This window comes from Corvus cornix, chromosome 20 (assembly GCF_000738735.6).
Source record: "Corvus cornix cornix isolate S_Up_H32 chromosome 20, ASM73873v5, whole genome shotgun sequence".
Taxonomy (NCBI): Eukaryota; Metazoa; Chordata; class Aves; order Passeriformes; family Corvidae; genus Corvus; species Corvus cornix.
In genome coordinates, this window is record NC_046349.1 from 10,633,142 (window position 1) to 10,658,024 (window position 24,883).

Consider the following 24,883-nt stretch of genomic DNA (forward strand, 5'->3'; position numbering starts at 1 on the left):
TCCTGGCTAGGTGATCTCAGCATCCAGTGTTACTGAGGGGTATCTTTAATGCAGGTTAGCTCAGATGTTCAGAGACACATGCAAATTATGCAAGCATGTGTGCTATTTAATTTTAATATCCAAGGTCATGAGTCAGATTGTCTCGTGTAAAAATCTTGTAGTGGAAAACAAAGCTTAAGTGTGAGAATTTCACATTCCTTACCTGCATAAAAGGTAGAAAATCCAATTAAGTTGTTAAAACCCCATATGAAGATCTGAAGACACTTCTCCCAAGGTCTAAAGGCACAAGACCACCCTCCACATGGATCCTGTCACAATTAGCTGTGCCTCGTGAAGCTGCCGAGGCAGCTGTAAATCCTGCTCTGAAAACTGCTGAGCAAAACCGAGCTCCCCTCAGGAGCTGCTGCTCCCTCACCTTCTGCTCTACTGCTCAGCCCAGGGGACTCTGTCCAGCACGGAACACCAGGAGAGGAGATGCAGCATTCCCACCTGGACATGAAGGAAGAGATGTTGTTACTGCAATAATGGTCTGGAATTGGGCTGCCAAATCCAGCAGTCCACAACTGAGCTTCCAAAGGTTGGGTGGTCTGGGCTGTGTCCTGTGGCAGCAGCTCAGGGTGTACAGATGTATTTACATTTGTAGTCTCTGATGAGGTGAGGAAGAATTCAGGCTCAGGAATGATGGGGGAGAGATGGAATGGCTGCAAGATGCTTCACAGCTCCAAAATGTGAATGATGTGGCTGATGGAGTAATAACTGATCATGAGTTTTGACTGGGGCCCACAGTAGTGTTTTGGCTGTTTTGAAAGACTGGATATTGCTCTGCTTGTGGAGTTCATGGCATTCTGAGGGACTTTTGAAGCTCAAGGAGGCCTGATATTAGTCTGTTTTTAAAATGCCTTCAGGGAAACAGAGCAGTGGAATCACCAGTTGTGAGGGGGATTACAGAAGAAAAAAAGTAAAAAGCGTATTTTTCAAATGTGCATGACTTATTAATTTACTTTCTCTGAATTTTCCACAAGGAATGAAATCCTGTTTTACTGAAATACTTTGGGATTTTTTCCCAGTGGCCATTTGTCTCAGAGTTTTCAGTTATGCAGATCAGACACTTGGGAAACGAACATCTTCATTTCCCTTTTTGTTCTGAAACAAGAAATATTCTTTATGGCATCTGAGGGAACTTCCAAAGTATGAAAGAGACTTTAAATTATAATTTCTCCTTCAAAGAAAAGCTATTCTTTCATATAAAGGGAAAAAAAGAAAACAAAACAACAAAACATTTGAAGAGTGTTCAATCAAAACAAACTTAGCCTTGAGTGTTGTTATGAGAATAGAAATTTCTTCTGCCAGAAATCTTTCCTACAGGTAATGCTGTCTTTTTCAAATGTAACAGAAAGTAAAGAGTAAGGTTCCTACTTGTAGTGTAATTAGCAAATCTTGGAAGAAGAAAGGGAATAAAATATTTTGCACATGTTTTTGCAGGGTAGGAAATGGAAAGGATAAAATAATTCTGGTTGGAAAGAAACCCCAGCCCAGGCATAATTGTACATTAAAGAAACATTGTCGTGTACCTGTCCCTACAGGAGCAACGTGCCTGCGGTTGGTCAGACCCAAAGAAAAGACACTGGGTTCATTAATTTGAGATGAGAGTGAGAATGCCTACAAAGGAACAGACAAAATAGTTTCCCAACCTCCTGCTGGGAACGTGCAAGTTCAGGGTTGCACACAATTCCTAACACCTAGGAAAGAAGGAGTGGTTGTTTCACAGGGACGATGGGTAAATGCAGCCAGGATGCTCAGGTTTGTTCCTTGTTCACAGTTGTCTCAGTCTGGGGTGGTGATTTTGTTTGGCACAGACACCCGAAGTATTCCTGGTAAAACCTTCCTTCAGTCCAATCTGACCCACAGCACCTTCACAGAACGAGTCTGTCTCCTGCACTCAGCAGCAAGAGGGATCCTTTGGAGTCTGCCCAATTCACATCCCTGCTTTGCCACAAACTAATCCTGTGTTCTAGTACAGGAATTGTGGCATCACCTCTGCCATCTTTCCCACACTGACCTGATCTTCCTGCTGACTTCCACATCTACTTATTCCGACTGCACACACAGAATAAGTAACAAAATGTACCAAGTGTCCAAGCTGACCTGTGCCTGCAACTCCATGGTTGCAATAACTGTGTTTAAGCTGAAACACAGCTCTTTTCTGCAAAGCCTACAGCTTTATGCTGTTTTCTCAACCCATTTTTAACTGAGGTTCCTCATTTTATACTGTGACCACACACTACATTTGTTCTTGCTAATTAAACAGCATGACTAAAATGTGGATTGCAAATATAATAATCTGGCTGTTCTTTCCTGAAATGGTTGTTCTGTGTACCAAGGGATGTTAAATTAAAAAAAAATCCAGTCTAGTTGTGTTTGGCCACATGTAGCCACATTAGCTCAAAAAAGACCAAATAATGATTGATTAGCACTTACATATTCAAAGGTTTTGTGATCTTCCATTTCTCTGCCCCCATGCTACTGAGTTTGAATTGCTTCCCTACAAGCCTGTGCATAGCAAAGTACAAGCAAATATTTTCAGAATCCATCTCTCACCCTCAGGATCCACACTTGATTTTGATATAAAATGTTATTAACTTTAGCTCCCAGTACAAAAGGTCTTGATCAATAATTGTTTCTACCTGTCTATCTTATTTCTGTGTATCTTCTAGGACACTTTTTGGGCTGCTGCCAATACATTTTGGTTTGTAAGCACATAACAGTGTATCATACACCTCAAATCTATGTGGGTTTATCTTATCTTTTCATTAGGTAGAAGATGGGGTTTTTTATCTACATAGATTAGATTAGTTTAAGGTCACCCTGAGAACAGAAAGAAGAGAAGAGAAGAGAAGAGAAGAGAAGAGAAGAGAAGAGAAGAGAAGAGAAGAGAAGAGAAGAGAAGAGAAGAGAAGAGAAGAGAAGAGAAGAGAAGAGAGAAGAGATAAAGGATAAAGCAAGGAAAAAATAACAAGGGCAATGCAAGCTGTTAGAAAATGGAACCCATATATTCTAACGTAAATCATCCTGTATCACATCTAGCCATCTCTTCAAATAATTCTTACTGATTTTTCAAATCTAGGAATACAAGAAGCAAAAGTAGACAACCTTAAAGAGGATGCTGTGAACAGCTGCCCATCCTCTGTCTCTTGACAGTTCTCCAAAGACACATTGTCACCATTTGGCCATAATATTCAAAAGATCAGGTAGCACAGCCAGATGATCCTAAATACCTGCTTAAATTGATTAAATAAATATTTAAATTTTTACCTGGTCAGTGTTTAATTCCTGAAGAAGCAAAATCACTGCAGATTATTGTCTTTATTCTCTTTATTGACCACAGTGGAAATACCAAAACCTGTGGAAACAACACAGTCACAGAAAGATAGTTTCTGATCTTGTAAGGTACTCCACAAATATACCAAAATAACTAAAAGGGGGGTGGAAATTCACTTATTCTGTCAATAATTCAGTCCCCAAAGATGGTAAAATCAGCAGAAAATAAGCAGTCTGGCATATTCAGTGGCTCCATATCTCACCCTTTCACTCAACTCAAAAATAAAACTCTCTTGCTGCATTCTTTACTTGTTAAAAATCCTGAACTCGAGAAATTTTCACCACCCATGGTGATACCACCAGGTGACAACTCACCCTGGGGTGCATATTTACCAAGAGCTGTGATAAGAAAAACAACTTCCTGCAGCACTATTGTGAATATATTTTAAAACAACTCTCCTTTGGTAGTGGAGGAAGAGCTGTGAGTGAGCAACCACAGGTAAAGAAAGCAGGAGCCCCTCTGCCACCTGCACAACTTTAAACATTCACTTTGAAAGGACTGGGCAGGAACTCCACAAAGGGATAAATCACACTCAACAGATCGAACAGTTTTGGTTCATAAAATCTATTCCTGGTGCATAGCTACATTTTAGCTAATTTCTGGGTGATTTACCTTCACTTGCCAATCTGCATTTGGAACATTAGTGAAATATTAAAAATTCTTCAGGGTAAAATAAAAATCAAAGGAGATTTTGAGTGTTTGGAAAACAGTATGGAAAAAGAGGAAGTGGTACAGAAGAAGGAGCATTGTGCCTGGAGGTAGCAGGGGAGGTAACTCCTCTCCTCTCTATTCTCTTGATAAAGGAACTCTCTCTCTCTCAGTGTTCATTCTCCTCATTTAACATTCGAGGCAACTTTCTGAGACAAAACATTACATGAGTCTTTGAACTCTTCATTGTTGAGAGTCAGTCTCTGACTCACCAGAAAGGGCAAAGATCTCCCTTATAAAAATGTTGCTACCAAGACACAAATATCATCAGCTGGCTAATTGGGTGGGAGGGGTGAAGGGAGCAAAAACCCTGCAATTGGATTAGACTGCATCTGTTCACAGGGATGGAATCCACTTCTGTAAATCCACTTCTGTAGCCAGAGTCATTCACGGCCTCAGGGAATTTTCAACCTGTAACCTCTGACTCAAGCTTCAATGGATTTAATTGGAACACAGCCCTAAACAATCATCAGGCACTGATATGGTTTTACAACCATATATATTTAAGGCCCTGATGCTTGACATGTTATGTTTAAAAGAAGTTCTGGAAAGTGCATGATTTCTATTAGATTCTCCCTTCTCATGATCTACATTGTTTAACAAGATCTGCGCTAAAGATGGAATTTTGGAGGCAGAGCGAGTGGGAGGCTGTGAATAGTTTATTCAAAAAAAAGTTAATTAGAACTGAAATTATTCACCATTTTGAGTCAAGCTTGGCAAATATCTTGGGCTGAGCAAGAAAAAAAAGAAAGTGGGACATAGGTGACCATTCACAAAACTTGCCATCAGAGATCTCTGCATCCCTACCTTGTCCCAGGGACCATGACATTCATCTCACACAGGGACACGTGGGTTCAAGTGTTCCTCCTGCTTGCTTCAGAGCAGGATCTGGGCAATGCAGCCTCCCATTTCCAGGTAAAAGCTGACATCATCAGCAACAAAGATTCATATCTCTTATGAAAAGAAAGAAAAAATGGGTGATATTTTGAAATATTTAACTGGTTGGTCTGAAGCAAATGAGAGATTCCAAATTTGGTTTTTTGTTTGTTTTTTCTTTTCAAGTGGAACAAATTAACTCCCTCCCTTCCCTTAAATTTACCTTCCTTTCCAGGGTGAGTCTCCTAATTCCAACAAATGGACTTCTCATTGTGGTCTTCAGGGGGATTCATCTCACCTAATTTCAGGTCCCTATAATAGACAAAATACCTTTGAGTTTAACCCTGCTGAGATCACTTACTCATCTAAGCTTTTCCATATACCTGCTGCTCAAACAGTGAGTCCCATGTAGGGGGTTTAATTTCCCCAGCAGACCAGCAGGGGTGATGAGCAGGGGGTGCATTTCCATGTCAGTTTTCTGTATTTGGTGATGTGAATCCCATCCTTGATGCAGCCCTTTTTCCCCACCTAAGACTTCTATTAAAAGCAAGCATAAAGCCCTTTCATAATCCTGTGTCTTTGCTCTGATACCAAGATACTTTAGAAAACAGACAAATTGGTAACCAGTTATTCTAGCTTTCCTTTTCATTCCATAAATGCAAATTAAAAATACTTATCTGCTGTATAAAGACTTGCCATGTTTAAATAACTATTATCCTTTAAATATATTCAAGTGATGTAGGAATCATTATTCTAACAGATAGAATAGGCATTAAATCCACAGGGGAGTCATTATAAGATGGCTATTTCTCTCTGTTTGACCGAAGCAGCAGTTGTAATGTATTTATTCAGGATTTAGCAAATGGAATTCAATTAGAACTGAAATGGTGTTAAATTGAGTAATTCCTATTGTATTTGTCTGACAGCAGGAGTGGCATGACCTGGAAAGTTAAAAGGAGCAACATTCAGCCAGGATCTCCATGGGCTGCAGCACTTGTTGACAGGATGTCACTGAACAGGGATCTATCCTGCTTAACTTCTTAATCACTTGCTTAACACCTGTAAGAAAGAATAAGGACCAACAAACATCTATGGACATTATGTGATAAAGTCCCACCTCAATAGAAATAATCTCATTTATTCATAGTGGCTGAAACAGAGCTTAATATTCATTGTATTACAGTTGTGTTTGAATCAAGTGTTCAGATATAATTCAATTCTAGGCAATGAGAGAGAATTCAGTATTATACAGTACCTTGTTTCTCTGGAAGAGTTTTTATTTAGCAGCAATGTGATTTTAAGGTATGCAGAAAAATATTGTCTTCTTTTTAGCATAGTATGAAGGCATAAATATTTTACACATTATTTAAGGTGTGCATCTGCACATACAAAATGTAGAAAGCTACAAGGACATGTGGGATGAGTATGGATGAAGAAGGACATAAAGAGATATTAAAGAGATATATATATATCTCATATATATATATATACATATATATATGTATATAAAGAGATTGTGTTGGGGCATTGCTCAATGTCATAAATCAAGGCAGGGATGTGCCCTCCCTATTTTTGTAAAACCTCTTTGACAGGAGCAGATGGGGCTGGGGTGGCGTTTCCTGTGATTTTCCATGAGGAGTGCAGCCTGATGCCATTGAGCACCAGGCACTGCTGCTCATCAATAAAGGTGCATCTGCTGCTGCATTTGCTGGGCTGTCCCTCATTTGAGCATCTCTCACTCACATGCAAAAACCAGTCTGGGAGTGACATTGGCACATAGAGGAAAACAGAGAAAAATTGCGTGAGAATGGCCCAGTAAATTCAAGAGCCTTGTTAAGGAAATTGCCCTGCTAACAACACACTCAGGTACTTCAGCCACTGCCTCAGATCTTCCACAGTCAGACATTAAAATAGGGATCAGGCTAGAGGACTTTGCACATAATGGATATAGATTTTTTTTTTCATTAGTGGCAAGCAAAACAATCCTGGTGTTTCAGTCCTGAGACACAGAAAGTGACCTCAGATGATGCAAAAGATTATATTTTATTTTTTACTAATTCTATGGTTCGGATCTCTCTAGCTCTAAGAACCTATATGACTTCACTCCCATTAGTATTCCCACCAGTTGCCAAATCTCTAATTCAACAAAATACTAAAGCTCCTGCTTAAAGCTGAGCGTGTGCTTTGCTGCTAGTGGCTGAAAGAGCCTGGGATGTGAGTTAGACTTAAAGGAAATAAAATGTCAGGCGAGTCCTCACCCACACCCACCGTGCTCCTGACGAAAGGGTTCTGCTGTAATTAGCATGCAAGGAACGGATTTTCACAGGAACAGAAGTTGCTCAATCAGGTCAATAGAATTCACAGTTGAATAAAGCTAGATTTTGTTTGTTCTTTTCAAAATGTAGATGTGATTGGTGATACTAAAAGGCATTTCTGAGAGCGTTTTGGTGAGCAACTTGTAGGGGACCAAATCCAAAGCTCCTATTGCAGAAAATGGGTCTGTTTTGTCTAATTTAATATATTTGCAAAGACTCTGAACCAAAAATTGCTTCTGATGAGTACACAGTAAATATCCATGATTAAATACGGAAGTATATCATTAAGTGTAGCATTTCTAAAAAACATTTTACGACTTCAAGCTCAATTCGCTGAACATACATCCATGTGATTTTAATATATAAAGAATTATACTGTTTAGGAGGAAGAATTATGCCTTTAGCTGCTCTCTAAAATATTCAGATGTTCAGAAAAGGAGGTAAACATATGATAAAAATCCCACTGGACACCACAGTCCCCCTTGGAACACTGGAAAGCAGATGGTGTCTTTAAAAACATGACAAGATTGGTCTTACAAAAAACCAGATGCTATCCATTTTCCAGGAAAGATCACTGGCAACTAATAAGTTCACACAATAAACTTTTGCTGACTCAAGAAACATATGAAAGAGTTTAGAATAAAGAAAATTATCTAGAATATTTCAAGGGAGAAATAACCTGAGGCTCAATAAAATTATTTTTTTTCCCACAACAATTATCAGCTTCACAGCAATCCAGTCCAATTTCCAAGATGAAAGATGAAATGATAAAAGTCCAAGGAGGTGAAAACATCGCCTAGAAATTTAGGAAAAGAAAACAATACTGTCCTAAGATCCTTAAATTAAAGACAAATCTGGAAGTATAGAAGACAAAACATTGCAAAGCAATAGGAGATGCAAATTTGGATCCATAAATCGAGTTTAGTTACTTCTAAGTCCATAAGTTTAGGAGCACAGAGCAGTTTCTGGGAGAGCTGCTGGCCCCTGTGTATGGCAATCACCCCTGATTTAGAAACATTTACCTCTTTGTAAAATGTTGTGTATGACTCCACATAGAAAGAACAGAAATATTATATTATATTATATTATATTATATTATATTATATTATATTATATTATATTTTTAAGATTACACCCCTTTTTTCCCCCAATGTATCCTGAAAAATTAAACCTGCACTTTTTTTTTAAGGAATGTATCAATCTGTGTGGACTTCACAAATGCAAGACAAAGCTCACAAAGCCAGATTTTATAATTAGATGTTAAAAGGGAGAATAAATTATGAGAGACAATATAATGTGAGTTTTAAAGACATTTCCAGATTTCTTTTTATACATTCAGAAGGAGGGAATCCATGACTCTGAAAGTCATCTGATCCCAGCAGGAATGGATTTTCATTTGTTGTTTCCATGTGCAACCCTGGGTCATTGGCCAGTTGTGTTGTTGCAGGGGATGAATATTCCTGAAAAAAAGTGAGATATGGACACAACACAGAAAATCCCCTGAGGAAAACACTCCACTCACATAGACTGGTGCAGTTCTATTAATTCTGACACAGTAATTACAATATATATAGTCTAAAAAGCATCCAGGTTCTTACCTCTAAAAATGTTCTGATGTGTCACAAGTGGGGCTGTCCTCTTTGTCACTGAGATTCATCCAACATCTCAAAACAATATTCCAGGTGGGAAAATGGGATGCAACACCTTTGGGAAGCGTTTAGGGCTGGGACCTAGGGAGCACAATGCTCTGCTGGATATTGCTGCTACCCATGGAATGATCCTCAATCTGGGTACTGTTTTTTGGAGTTTTGTGGGTAGATTTCTATAAACAGATCTCGAGCCTAAGCACAAAAGGAAAAGGAAGTTCTATGACAAAAATGCCATTCCTATTTCTTTTGGGAATTTACAACTGTTATAGGAGAATAATAATTCCAACAGTAGAATGTTTACAGAGGATTTATAAAAGAAAAACTCCTAACGTGTGTGAAGTGCTCAGATATTCCAGGAACATAGGGAAGAACATTTAAAACAGGTATTTTGCAGGGTCATAGGCAGTTCATACAAACACAAACCAATAAAAGGAAAAAAAACTGCAGAAGAAGAAAGAATGGACTTTTCACAGAAGCTTCCTGACTGCCACATTACAGTCCTGCAAAAGTAATTTAAACTGAAAATCATTTCCATTGTGAACCTTTCACAGGGCCTGGTTTTGCTTCTTTCATAACAATTCTGCATTTGGCTCATCTTCCCCTCCCTTCTTTCTTTTAAATCACAGTCAAACTTAGATAATATAAGTTGAAAATAGAGAGATAGACTTTCTGCTACATTTTTCTTATTCAGGTTAGAGGATAATTCTGTTTACTTGGTTCAGGTAATATTCCAGTTGTATTGCAAGCTGCCGCTGACGAATGAAAAATTGATTTTTCTTCTTCTGAAGTATAGCCTACATGAGCACCTATAATCTTCATGCATTTACAGTGATTTTAAAAAGACTCAAATAGTACATAAGTGTGTTAAAATCATAAAATGTTCTCCAGACAGTGCTGTCTTTGGGCTCCTTCAAGCTGTAATGTCTGCAGGTGCAGAACCCACTGCAGGCTCCCACATAGGGATGGGGGCTGCTCAGCTGGAGCTGCTGACAGGGGTGGGAGGGATGCAAACTTCCCAGTTGTGCTCTTGGATACTCACTGCCAGCTGTAGCACAGCTGCTCCAGGAGGCCCAGACCTCCTGGAAGCACAAGGATGTGCACCTGTGGGGTGTCACTGTTCACATTTATGGTTGCTGTAGTCCCTGTTAGAGCTTTTCTCAAAAGCAGAGGACAGGGCAGACACTGCTGCACATTTAATCAGCTCAGACTGTTGGATGGGAGATAAATTTTTCCTTTCCTGGAGAGCAGTGGTTTTCAGATCTGTTAATTTAGGCTTTTTCACCTGTTAGATCTGAATTTTCCCATTTAGGGACTTATTCTGTGTTCACCAGAATGAGGTTTCAGAGATTCAGAGCCAAGTGTGTGAGGTGCTGAGAAAGAAGTGCTAGATCTTTCCTTTTACCTCATTGCTTCCCAGTCAACTGAGTTTCAAATCCAGCTTATTAAAACTTGAGTCATGAAAATTACTGACTCTTCGCAAACACAAAGCTTTGAGTTAACTTTTTATTCACATGTCACGAAGATACTATTTATCAACTTAATTAAGGTGTAGAGAACATCAGACTCTCATTTTTCTTCTTAGCAAGCAGGTTAAAGAATGTAAAAAATTATATTAACACACTTTGGGAATTATGCCATAGTAAAATATGGCAGTGGCGGGGTTGTTTTGTGTGTGAGAAACCTGAATGCATTGAAAAGATGTTTCCCACGTGGGGCTGTCACTTTTCTCCCTGATGTGTCACAGCCTGAACAACAACGGGGTTCTTCACCTGGCTTTGCATCTTATCACAGCATCGACACCACTGCAGCCCTTGTCCTGCCGGGCAAGGAAAAATGGCCCAGCCTGGGACAGAGGGAACGGGGCAGGCACGTGGGAGCAGCTCATCAAATGCTCTGGGATTTGTCCTCAGGGGCAAACTGACCCCTGGAACCACCCTGGTGTAATTGGAGTTAGAGCTCTACAACTCCTCACGTGGAGAATCTTATTCTGCACTCAAAGTACCTTTTCTTTGTGAGTCTTCTGTGGCTTTGAAAGGTACAATTATACCCATAAAGTTACACTGAGGAACTTCCCCATGTAGACAAGTCCTTACAGAATGCCAGCCTCATTTGCTTCCCAATCAAATATTACAGCTTTAAAGCTATCATTGTTTCATTTACTTGTTTGGCATTTACCTTCCTTTCGATGCTGATATTGCCTGACATATTATTCAGTCAGTAGTTAGATAGAACAATTATTCCCCTTAACTGCTATTAGAAATGCCATCTATCTCTTTTTGTTAATTCCTCTGCATCAAAGTTATTAACTCTCCAATCAACTCATGTTGTAACTACTGCACATTTCACTGCTGAATGATCTGTATTTGCACGAAACCTAAAAGGCAAACCCTCACTCTTTTTCCAGGAGCCAATCCTCTTCTCACTCATCAGGATTCTTTCCATCTTTTCCTTATTCCATGCCCACAGCTAAACAAGTTAAAATAATTTTATATTACATTATCAGAGAGACTGTTTTGTGGGGTTTTTTTTCTTATACTATCAAGCAGGTTTACAAATGCAGAAGAAAAACCTTCAAAATATTTAGAAAAACATTTAAAGAATTCGTTTATAAACTACCTGTGGAGATGCACATTGCAGCTGGTGACACAGATTGCCTGTGGCACTGGCTTCCTTTAGTTCCCACTTATTTCAGCAAATAAATATGGTAATGCAAAAATCAGGGCTTGAATGTGTAATCTCTGGACTTTGTAAGCCAGTTTTTGTTTGTGTCACTGCAGTATTTTGAGTATTGTCAAAGGTGGATTCTTGCAAAAGGTGTGAGGTGGTTGAGCAACCCACAAATTTTAACCACAAAGTGAATACCCTGAAAAGTAAATCAAAAATGAATGAAAGTATCCAAGTTTATGAAATAATTCAGGAGTTAATGTGTAATCTTAGCTTTAGAATAAGCTTTAGAACACTTTCCCAATTTAGGGAAGGTGTCCATGGGCATCAGTTGATTTGACTAATCTGAAATATTCTTAGCAAACCCACAGAAATACCTTAATTTCACGTTAAATGTCTGCTGTCCCAAAAGGCTAGTTCCTTGCTGAGCTCCCAAGCAAAGAAGTTTTGTTTAGAAGCCCCTAAGGCTTCAGGCTGCTCTGTCCATGGCTGGGAGGTGAAGAAGCCAAGCCACAGCTGCCCAAACCTCCCCTTCACACCAACTGAAATGTGCTGGGGAGTTGCCTAAAAGGAGCTGCTGCCTCAGGTTTGCCTGTCAAACCTTGCAGCAACATGAGGTAATGGAGCAGAGCACAGGAAAGGAAAAAAAAATCATCCTGCAAACCCTGACGTGTTCCTCAAACATAATTTGATGGGATTTCCCAGGGACTGCCTAACCAGCTCTGCACTCTGGGCTGATCCATGGTGAGAGCAGCATAAACCCTGCATTAACAGAAGTGACAATTCAATCTCTTTTTAAATCAGATGTCAAGAAGAAGCTTCATCATGACAATGCAAAGAGACAGTGATGGACAGCCAGGTATTTATTAAGTTTTGCTACCAAAATGTAGTACTCAGTGTCTCAAAAGGTGTCTCAGTTACTCTGGGAAGGTAACTCTGCCTTTTGGGGAGCCCAGCTCTGTGTGACCTGACCTTCCCCGTCCCTAACCGGATCATTCAACATAAAGAAATGCTATATCCACTTTACAACTTCAGCAAGGTGAGAAGCAACATCTTATGATTTACTGTCTCCCTTTGCAGTGAGGCATAGCACAAGTGCCATCCATCTCTGGCAGGGAGACTGTAATATTTGCCCCAGCACAGACATAAATTCATGACCTTCTCTAGACATTAAATATCAGGAGTTCTTGAGTGTTACTGCTCTTTGTCAAAATAAAATCCTCTCCCCATGGAAAAGGGACATCGTAAATTAATAGGAAAACAAAATTGCTCAACAACTTTGCCAAACTAGGGTATGGTGACCAAAAACCTGTTTCTTATGAAGACTGAAAGATGAAATAATAGCCCTGTTGCATTCAAAGTACTAATGTAATCAAACAATAACTGCTGCTATTAATGTGAGAACACCTTGTCAGGTGCTCTTCCAAAGCTCGTCAGAAAACCTGTGACAGGTTTTGTTGTGACTTTATTTAACACCCTAGTCACTCACTCTGTCATCATTTGCTTCTGACTTGTTACTGTAGGTGTTCCAACCTCTTGCACTTCGATGTTTCACAAACTTTGCCAGCAATTCATTGGATTTGCCAACCAACTCTAAACTTGTCAAGTTTCTGACCATAACTTAAACTCACTTTTCCTCCCTCAGTAGCAAAACCCAAGGAAACAGAAAAAATACCAACAAGCCCAAACTCAAACCCATCTCCAAAATGCAACCAGTGGATTCTGGGCAGCCTGGGATGAACTCACTGCCCTCTCAGCAGTCCTGCCAACTCTCCCTTTGGAAATCCTTGGACATGGGCTGGTGGCTCACACCCTGCAGCAGCACAGGGTACAATGGTTCATTCACACTCTGAGGGGTGTGGACAAGGCTGGTTTGTGCAGAGAAAGCAGAGAGAGGATTTTGTCTTCCATAGGCACTGATGCCTTCCTCTCATTTTCTCCTCTTCCCTTACAATGTATTTGAGCATTTTAAATAAAGCTTCTCCCAAACTCACTCATCAGGAGTATACAATCCCAGGAAAGAACTGGATTTCATTTGAAAGGCAAAAATGTCCTAGAACACACTAAAATCATGTTAGACTTGGCACTTTTTGAGTGCCATGAACTGAACCATGTTTTGGATATTTTGGGGAGAACAAGGTGGTCTGAAAATATTCCACAGACCACATCCTGAATTTCAGATGTAATGAAGAAAGAGCAAAGTAGAAAAGTAATTTGTCATTTATTCTCAGGTGGAGGGCACTTGGTCCAGGACTCAGTAGGAGTCCCAGGGCATACAGATAACATGGCTTTTTATCAGAATACAATTTCACAACTGTCTTTGTGTTAAACAGAGTAATTAGTGCATTGGGAGCCCCAGCTCAGAGGCATTTCCTGTACTGGGGGACGAGTGCCTCTATTAGTGTATCATATCTATAAAATCCAATTGTATCCAGGGCTGATGCCAACAGCTCTAGTCAAAGACCTTTCTCCTGAGGACCCTTCTCCATTCCTTTCTTCTTGTCCAATGAAGATATTACTCCTTGGGTACTAATTATACATCAGTGAGGTCTAAATTATCTTCTTTTTCTGCAAAGGACAGACAAAAATGGGCTCTGTACCCCACAGTCCTAGAGGCTAATTTCCAGACAATATTGCACCTTTTCTATGCAGCTCTTTTTTTTTCCAGGTGCTTCAATACTGAAGTGTTGCTACACTGTGTAAATTATAGTTTGCAAATGAGCAATGGGGACCCGCACAGTGATTTAGAAAACAAAGAGTGTCTTTTATCCTGTGGAGAAAATAGAGATGGAACAGGCTGAAGGCCATGTGGTAACTGGAGAGGCTAAATTGTATGCTGAAGTTATCCATTTTGTATTCTAAGTCACAAAGAGGTTAAATATCACTGAAGTAAGATGGTGTAAAATCTGCCCAATAAATGGAGCTTGAAGCAAAATATGTCTCTTCTTTTGTTTATGTTCTTCAAATAAATTGTATAAACAAAAGCGAATATATCAACAATTTATGCTCCTGTGTGGAGCCAGGAACTCAAAACAAACCCAAGAAACTGACTTGTGCCACTCCTTTAAACACACATGGAAAGAAAGGCAATGACTCTTGTTTATGAAGATTTATGTGACAAGAGAACCAAAGAGAGAAGGCAGAAGGAAGCACCACATACAGCTGAGGAGAACTGGCAGGCTCAGAAAAACTTAATGAGCAATTTGGGGCCAATTAATGACTGGAAACAGCCAGAAGTGATAAGCAAAAGAACTTTCCAGTGGGGATCACAAACGCTGCATGTTCTTTGTGGGGTAAAAAAAAAAGAAAAAAGACTGCATCAAGATGATCTGCATTCATCTGTTTCTCTTGTTAAATGAAATAATCTGCAGCATCTGAAACTAGATTAATCCTTTAGGTACAGTGTCTTAACACACCTCCACTCATATGTGACCTCTGTGCCAGACCAAAATAGATATTTATGGCATGAATTATGCATAAATATATACACATACATATGCATCCATACATGTATACAGGACTATGATTTATTCATTACTCTTAGACATTCTGGATAAAACAAGTGGAAACCAGTAGTGGAGGAGATGCATTTACACTGACAGAGTAAAAACCGATGCACATTATTTATGAAGCCTTTTCTGTCAAAGTGTGTTGGTTTTGATGATCCTACTCGAGTCAATGCCTCCGTTAGCTGTCAAATGAGACACACACCAATCTCCTGCTTCTCTGAGGGAGAAAAAAGGGCTCCCAAAAATGCACACCTTATTATAAATAAACATCAAGGCATGGTCAGATAAAAACACAAGCCTTGGTATATGTGTTTTAATTGGCACCAGACAAAAAAATGTACCCAGCATGTGTGTGCGCAGTCCCACAGCCACAGAGTGGGATTTGCAGTTTGGAAATCAAGGTTTATGTTTTCATTTCTGTTGGCACTGAAGAAGGCAGAGAAATAACTGCCAGAAAACTGGAAAGCAGAAAAGAGAAATGTAAAGATATTCCTCTTATTTGTCAGAAAATAAGAAGTTCAGATGCATCTTGTCATCGAAACAGTTTTGTTCCTAATGCTTCATTTTTCCTCCTTGTAGTTGAAGACTATTATAGAAACTAATAGAGGTGGGCAGCAATCTGATTTTCTGTTGTGTGTGTCATTCTGAGATTTTGACAGGCTTTAGGTTTATATAATTAAACAAAACAAAACCAGAAAAGAAGTTTATTTGGAATGAAAATCTGATTTGTGGGTAGCTGAAATGTGCCATTCAGGTTCCAGAGATTTACATTTTCTAACAAGATAATCCACTTTCAGTTTTTCACAAAGAGAGCGATCAGGGCTTGTTTTTCTGTGAAACATGTTATTTTGATTAATGAGGAAAGATGGAAAAACATTTCACTGAAATATTTTTGTTGGGTAGAATTTAAATTTTATGTTATGCAGGGACTCTGGCTCAGAGCACTGATATATGGCACTACAAAAATGAAGGAAGCTCCATGACAGCATTAAGTTAATTCTGGATTTACTCCAAAACCCCTAAGAGCAATATTTACTTCTACATTTTTAATAAGAAAAAATGTGCACAAGGTACAAAATATCCTCAGAATCACTAATAAGAAGGAAGAACAAACAGAAACGAGGACTGAAAAATATTGCAGAAAGGAAAGGACCCACACATGAACCAACATTTTGTATGGAGTTTAATGAAGCAAACATTGGAGGTTTGAAGAGATGACAGCAAACATCCATTTCCTGTATTTGTACTACTGCAGTTCCTAAAGAATCTAACTGGAGATTTTCAGATTTTGAGAAGATATGTGACTATTACAGCAGGAAAGGTAATTATTTCTGCCCTTCAAATTTGCAGGTATTCTTAAAAAAAATTAAATCCTCAAAAGTTATTCTTTTTTTATCACTGACCATCTTTCCCATAACCTCCCAGAGAAAGCATCCTCGAAGAGGGGGTTGTGTGCGCAAATCCAAATATAATTTTCAGTCAAAGTAATCAATTCTTGGGCAAAACTGTGCCTCCAAATTGCACTGGATCAGATCAGAGCAATCCCACTAACCCATGAAAGCTCCAAAACTCTTCTCCCCCTCAAAACTGTAACTATTGTTGAAATCAAATGCTGAGCTTGACTTTTTGACTCTCTGAGTTGATCTTGCATCTCCATCAATTTAAAACCATTTTGCACCAACTTTTACACTGCCAGGGCGTGGCTTTCTAAGCAAGAATCCAGAAGTACACATTCCTCTGAACCATCAGATCAGATCTGCTTCCCTGGGTTCACAGTGACAAAATTCCAGCAGGCTGCAGGGGTGCGTGATGGAAATACACACCACGAGTCAGGACCACGATGTCTGAAGGGATTAAAGAAACCCAAGTCTTTCCTATGTTATTCCCACCAACCAAAGATGGAGAATAATTTGTAGGACACCCAAACTCCACAGAGCTCTGCGGCACTCAGGGTACAGAAGTTCACTGAGGATGAAACGACATTTTTGATCTTTTTGAAAAGAAGTCTTAGGTGGGTGTTGGCAATAACCTGGTGAGAGACAACGCCCTTATTTACTCAGTGTATCAAAGCCATTTGGGAGCAATCACACATGCAAAAATTATCTCTCTTTGGTTGGCCATGTCCTGTTTTCAGTCCACTCAGTCACAGAAACAAGTCTTTTTTCTAGTGGTTCATGTTGCAGGAGTGTTGTAAGTGAAGCCAGATCTGACTAGCACAACTGTTTTCCTTTTCTTCTTGCAGACTTTGAGCTCAATAGGTCATTTTGTGCTACAGCTAATATTTGTTCTGCATAAATTTCATTCAATTTAATAAATATGATTCAATAAATATAAAGAAAATGAAGATTCATTTTTAAATAAACTGAAAGTGAAGATTAGTGAGTGTGGAAGCATGCAGGATTGCTTTATGTCTTAAAGGTAGGAGTTCCCAGAAATTTTAAAATTAGAAGTGCAAGGATCTCATCAAATTTTGCAGTCATAGATGTGCTCTCACCTCATGGCACACAGGTTCCTGCAGTGGAGAGCTTCAGTGACTGGCAGGTCACATCATTTCTCACCTCCCTTAAAATGCTTCTTTTCATCCAAGAAAATTTTATTAATGGGATTCAAATTAAAAAACAAAAAATAAGCAAACTTCATATGCTTATTGGGACCAAGTATGGCCTTCCTTTTAAAGGGACTAAAGTCAGCTGAGATTTTATCTGATGAAAATGGAGAAGCTGAGCAAGTCTGTCAGTTGTTTACATGTCTAATGATGAGAAAACTTATCATCTAGTGCCAGCTGTGAACAAAACCAAGCAATTATCACCTCTGTATTTAATAAAGAGAGAAAGAAAAGCTAAATAATAACTGTGGACTTGTTCTTCCTGCCATGTCAACAGCAACAACAACCCCCTGAAGTAGTTACCACGTACTCAGGAAAGACTTTCAACCCTCACTGTGGAACTTGCAATAGTATTTGAATTTAAGCATATGCATAATGCTGAATTTTAGAAACAGCAAATAGTACTTTCCAATGGAACCCTCTCTATTTTTAGTGTTTTCCAGAGAGTGTGCAGACTCAGAGAGGAAGGCAGCAATATTTACAAAAATTTCACCATGTGAGAAAAAATGTTAAGGAACAAGTGTAAAACATGAAGAAGATGAATGTAAATGTCTTTATAAAATACACCAAGGCTGTTAATTTTCTTATGGCCAAAAGTACTTGCTGATGACTACAGGGAAAAACTTTCTAAAAAATTAAGAGTTTGCTGGGAACAAGAGATTGATTTGTGTTTGCTAACTTGGACTAATGAAAGCAACTGCCAATCATGCTTGTTAGGAAGAAAATGTCTTGCAGCAGCTAAGATAGAACTAAAAAGTTAAAAGGCAGTTCAGTGCTGGGTGCTGGAGGTATAGAATATGCTGCATACAACAATCACAGCCGATAAAATGTGCCTGAACTACCCCAGGTGTCGTTAACAAAACGTCCCTGAGCTGCTCTGAAGTCAATATTGTCGCTCACACCCACATTAGCACAGCGAGGATTGGGATCTGTCCTCGTGCCCCAACACCTCAGTCAATAATACATCTGGTTTTATTTCACGTTCCTGGTTTGAGATCACAGATGCTGCAGAACAAACGGAGGCAGCGACGTTATTGGCCATGAACTGTGTCCATACATTACTGGGACTGCTGCTATCATGTGACAGGACTGAGAAGTGCTGGTACAGGGAATAGCTGAGCAAATCAAAGCAGCCAATAGGTGGAAAATCCCAACGGGACCACAGAGGATTTGCTGGAAATCTCTCAGCAGCAGACAATGAAGGCAACTGTTACTTGGAGACAGGTTGCATTGCTGTTTGGGGTATTTAACAGCATCTCGTACTTTTAAGAGTTATGTTTGTATTTTATTTGTTTAAACAAAGACCTTTTTTTCGGTAGATGGATTACTTATCTCAGCTCTTATCATTATACTCATGGTTATCTGGTTTTACTGGAAAGCCTTTTTAATTCAGTGAGACTGCTCGGGCTGTGCTGCGTGGCACTAAGTGTATTTCCCTTATTCCAAATAAGAATTTTCATCAAATGTCCCATTTCTCCCAGCTACCCCATCCAGTCTGTCAGAAGCAGTCTAAACACTCAGTAATTATGAAAAACCTACCTGCATTAAAACAAAGAACACTTCATGCACTCTCAAAAAATCAGACTGGATGTTTTTTTAGATGTTTTTCATGGGGCGCAGCAAGCACCACAGCATTTTATTTATTGCCTTGATTTTAAGTTGTGTTTTCCTCCCAGAGTGGTCAATAAAGGACTTGCTTGTCATTCTGAGCCTTATCCAAGCCCCTAACTGACCTCGCTGGGTTACCCACTCCCACACCAGTGTGGGCTCCCTTCATCCTTGACAGCCATTGTTTCAGCTCTGTGTTCTCCAGTCACATACAGGACTGCCTGTCACAGGAAACATTAATCTTGTTCCCACCCTCATTAGAATAAACAGCAGAGAAATCCCATCCACAAAAAAGTCCATACCTTCGAGTGAGGGAAGAATCAGCTCAGAAGGAACTTGGTAGGAGGATGTGTGGAGAGAGGAAAAGAATTTGCTTATTTTTGGATCATGTGTGATGCAGAAAAAAGCACAAGGGACTACAACACTGCCTGGAAGGGCTGCTCCCCTTCCTGCAAGTGGAGGAGCTGATGGAGCAGGGGATATTCTTCATGGCTCAGAGCTGAGCCTGCAGCCAGGGGTGGCTCCACATCCACAGATTACGATGCACAATACATGGCAAAGGCAGAACAGGCTGCCACAAAATGACATCAGTTCTGTAGGCTTCTTTAGAAAATAAGTGAGGAATAAGGATAAAAACCCTGCAAAACAAAATTCAAGCCACGTGTAAGAAAAGCAGGTCCATAACAGCTGCCTCTGCCTGTGCACTCCAGGTCAGCCGAGTTGGGCTGTTTGAGCAAAGACCACATGAAATAAGTTCATCTTTTCTAATGTGCTGTTCTGGGGCCTGATACTCCTTCGCTTCCTCCTGGTTTTATACCAGATAAGCGAAACTGTCAAGTTTTAGTCATTGAAGAATTAGGCCCTGTGGCTTCTAACTATACACAGGACTGGGACAACCTCCTCATCTAAGCCCCAAAATAGTCTCTAACAGGTAACAAAGTCAGAAGAGAAGTGCAGTTTAAGGCTGAATTTCATTACATAGCAGCATATTATCATACTGCCTAACATTTTATCAAGTCTACTCTCAGTTTCACTATTGAAAGGGCTTTTCTCCCCATTCTTTCTTTCCTGATGCCAGTGATAACTGAGTTTGGCTTTTTTTTTATGCCGGCATGATAATTTTGCAGTGATCTTTCATAAATCTCAGCATGTTCTCAGAAAGTAAATGATGGCATAATTTATCACTATTGAAAATGCATTTTTTGCCATGACAGTATAATTAGACATTCTTTTCAGGAGACATATTAAGTATATACCAATGTGTTAAAGCTACTCTGCTGCAGATCCATTTAGCTGATTTATTCTTTGTCTCTGCCTTCCTTGCCTTATCATGATACCCACACAGTCGTGCATTCTTATTGCAAGAATATAAAAAAAAAAAGAAGCTCAGGCAAGGAAGCAACACATTGTAAGAGAGAGTATCCGTAGGTTAACTAATTCAAGTGGGAACAGGATGCAATTTGGCTGCACTCTTGTACCAATTCAGAACGCATTAATTATGCAGTGATCAAAATAATTTCCCATGCATAATGCTGACCTCATTCACTAGAGGGCAACAAAACCCCAGTTTAAAAAGCCTCCACCTTCTACTTTCAATGACAGAGCACTTTTAATGAGATGCGGCGTGGATTTCATAACAAACACCTTGTTAATTTTACATAAGTCCAGAGCTCCTCCTGAGCAGCCAGTCAGGCTGTGGCACAGGGAGGATCGAGGCTCCCAACAGGTGCCAGGAAGGTGTTGTTGGAGTCACAGCCCCACAGCAGATGGGTGGGTGTGTTCATTTGTTTGAGCACAATAGTCTGGCCCAGGTTACCCCATCGAGCTCTGTTCCACAAACCCCCCTGGACCCTGTATTGCTTTTGTAGATCAAAGCCTCTGGGTTTATCCAGAGATCATAAAGATACCAATGTTCAAGCCACTTAAACTGTGGCAATGAAAACCTCTCATCTGTCTGGCTGGGCTTTGCTTTTGATCAGGGAGGTTTGGGGGCCGTTTGCTGCCTGGCTCTGCCCCTGAGCTGCTCCTTCTGCCATCACCTTCTCTCTCTGACTAAAGAGAATGAATATTTTCATGCTTAACCAAACTGCAATAGAAACCCTTTGCTTGTAATTTTTGAGGATGTTTGTTAGGAAGTCTGAAAGAGTTGATACTATCTCTGCCAACAGTCTAACAACTAATTAGTTTACTATGGGCCACCACGTTAGCTCTGCTAATTTAATTTTGAAAAGTTCACTCTGCATAATAAAATCTGGTTGCTGCATCTTCTCCTCCAGTTGTAAATAAGAAATAGCTATTACTGTTATGGTCTATTGAAAAAGGGCTTCATACACTGTGAAAAAATGATTACACAGACACAGACCCAACCAATTGAAAAATAATTATGTGAATTTGTCTTTTGTCCTCAGATGCAAGTAATGGCTAATGCAAATAAACTGCCAGAGAAGTATTTTATGTGCTTTTTATAGCACGAATAAGAATACATTTAACCCATTTTTGATGAATAGCTAACTGTTTTTTTTTCCACTGGTTTTGTTAGAGAAGATGATTATTAGGACCAGATACAAATTCCCATCTCTTAAAGCACTTGCTCCCAGAAACACATCCTTGGCCTCTCCTTTAAAGGGGTTCATGCCAAGAGGTGACCAGAGATGTACAGATGCATTCCTGTGTTTTAGAGGCAGTGCAAAGATTAGGAAGGGGTGGAGGATGCTCAGGAGGGGGGAGATGTACAAATACATTTTTCTATTACACAGTTGACAGCCCCTTGGGAAAACAAGTCTAAGAAATGTGCAACCTTGAAATGTGTGCACGCTGCAAGGGATCTTTTCAATGTGAACCCTGTGTTGGGATTTTCGAAGTCCTTAATCATTTGGCTCTGCTGGGGAAGAGGGATATATGGAAACTCCTAAACAAACAGAAAGGTTTGATTTTGATGCCTTCTCCTCACAGAAAGGTGGAGTGGGCTGTCCCTGCTACACCCCCTTGGCAGGGCACTGCAGCCCCCACACTCCGTGCCTACTTAACAATATTCTCCCTGCACACAGTGCAGCATGACACATCCCCTTCCCACCAAAGTATTTAACAATTTCCTTTGAAATGCAGATCATTATACAAAAGCAGAACTAAATAAAAAATACTCCAGAGAGAGAACAGATTGCTAGATATAGATTAGATGTGCAGCCTAATCCTTCACACACATTAAATATTTAACATAATCACACCACAGGTGACAGGAAGATGTCTGCATTGTTTAATTAGGCTTAATTAAACATAAGGAAAATCTAATACTAATTCAGGTCTAGCTTTTAAATTGATTACAAAACTCTCTTTTTAAGGTACTTTGGTATCTGGAAAAATACATTCTTTCGTTCATTAGCTGGGGAATCCTCTCCATGCAATGCTCAAAGCCCATGAAGAGACGATCTGTTGTGCTCAAAAACCCATGGATGAGAGTAACTTTTCTCCACTGGGATAAGGACAAAGCCAGAGGACTTGGCACCTCCAGCAGGCTGTAATGCTGAGCTCTTTTGGCCATATTTTGTATAAGCCATTACACTCGGGACATCATTTTTTTCTATTACCTCTTTTATGGTCTTATTGTTTACAAGAAAATAGATAGAGCATTTAATTATGAGATGGACTTAATGTTCTATAACAACTCCTGTATGCAATACATTGCCTCTGGAGCTCTGCTCACAACTCACATTAATGCGACAAATGAAAAAACCCAAACTAAACAGTGTAACACAGAAGATGTTTTGCAAGAGGAGGGTGATATCTAATGCTATGAATCATTCCCTGATAATATTCTCACATCTCCCAGTTAAAGTTATGGTTCAGAACTGTGTTTAAGCACAGATGAATACAATATGAGTTGTCAAAGAACCAGGGAAAATTTATGCCTTGCTGTTTTGTTTCCCAATCATCTTATTTAGTGACATTAAGTGGAACAGCCTGATAAAGGCCCAACCTAAAAGGAATATCCTCATGACTGGATTAAAACTTACAGTATCATTTTCTCTAAAAACTAAAAGTTAGAAAGGATTAAAGAAGTGAAGCCATAACCATGCTAGAAATGAATTAATCAATCCAGTGAGCCCCAGCTTTGCCAGGCAGCAGTGATCAAAGTCAGTTCCAGAGATCACCAAACTCAGGGCTGCCTGTTGTTGATGTGGTATCCTATATATCATTGATATCCTATATATTAGATCAATTAATTTATTGATGCGGTACTGAAACCAGAGTGCTACAGCTCTATGATTTTATTGATAGTTTGTTGGTTTACCTGATGCTATGGCTGCTTTCCTCCTCCTCTGGTTTCTGGGTTACTGCAACAAATTTTTTTGGGGGGAGGATACAGGTTGTGGAAATGGTAAGTGCAGAATTTTGGTTTCCAGATGTGTAATTCTCTGACCATGAGAGCTGGAGCTCCTGTCATCAGCCTCACTGTGCAGGTGTGTGCTCATCTCACAGACAGGAAGGAGGGGTTTGTACCATGAGTATGCACAGGCAGTAGGTTCCTGATCTGGATTTGTGGGATAGAAATTTAGGTCTCTTCTTTCTTTAAAGAAATGAGATCCATATTGAATTGCTGATATGAGTTTGGAACAAGAAATAGCAGAACACCCATAAAAGAGTTACAACAATAAATACCCATAATGCAGGTAAGTAACAAACTCCTGGTCACACACAGCAGAGGACTGGGTTTTTTTGCTCTTCTCTGGCAGAAAGAGGTTGAGGTTTTTGCTTTTTGCTCAGCTAACCTTTGGCATGTATTGGGGGTGAATCACACCCTGCTGACCTTTCTGAGTCCTCAGGACGTGCACTCTGACACATTTCTGTCTGCTGTGTTTGAAAACACAGCTGGTGAAAGCAATAACCATATTCATGGTGCAGTGTCTTAGTCACTATTGTGCCAGTCAAACTGGGGTTTATCTACAGAGAATAAGGGGTTATGCTCTGGAAATTGCCACACTTACAACAGAGAACAGATAATAAGCTCACAGGAAACACATTTTAAATGAGGGGCAGAAATCAAGGGAAATTTCTACTTTAGGCAGTTCTGTTCCAGAAATGGGAAAAAAATGATGGAAGCAAAATTCCACAAACAAAGATCAAAATGAAGGCTGTCAATCAGAGGGGAAAAAAAATCGGAGGGAAGTACTGTAACAGGAGGAAATAATGGAAAAACCGAAAATGAGTGAGCAGCACAATCATTCCACATATGAAGTGTATGGTATTTAAATTCTAGACACAGGAAACTAAGCCTTGTGGGCTGAGAACTTTTTCCTCACAGGAGCTGGGAGGCAACTGGGAGCATTAGCACCCAGCAGAAGGTATCCAGCACCTGAGGGGAGGAGATGAGGCCACGGGGGTGATTAATTCCCACTTACACAAACCCAGCTCAAGGTTGATGTAGTGCATATATATATTTTAGGGCTCTCCTCTATAGAAGGTACATTGATAAACTAGAGACACTACTGAAGAGAGCAATAAAAATGATGAAGTGGACACAGTGCTTGTCCTAGGTAGTCAGGCTGAATGAAATGGATCTGTGTCATATGGAG

The 24,883-nt window shown here is 39.8% G+C and overlaps 1 long non-coding RNA gene across 1 annotated transcript; it reads right to left on the reverse strand.

The window, feature by feature from the left end:
• Nucleotides 1-274: 274 nt before the first annotated feature.
• On the reverse strand, nt 275-9,033 carry LOC104687634. Its single transcript, XR_751581.4, has 5 exons — nt 8,877-9,033; nt 5,187-5,275; nt 4,895-5,040; nt 3,313-3,400; nt 275-489 (listed from the first exon to the last, which is right to left on the reverse strand). It is a non-coding gene; the product is annotated as an uncharacterized LOC104687634 (long non-coding RNA).
• Nucleotides 9,034-24,883: the final 15,850 nt, after the last annotated feature.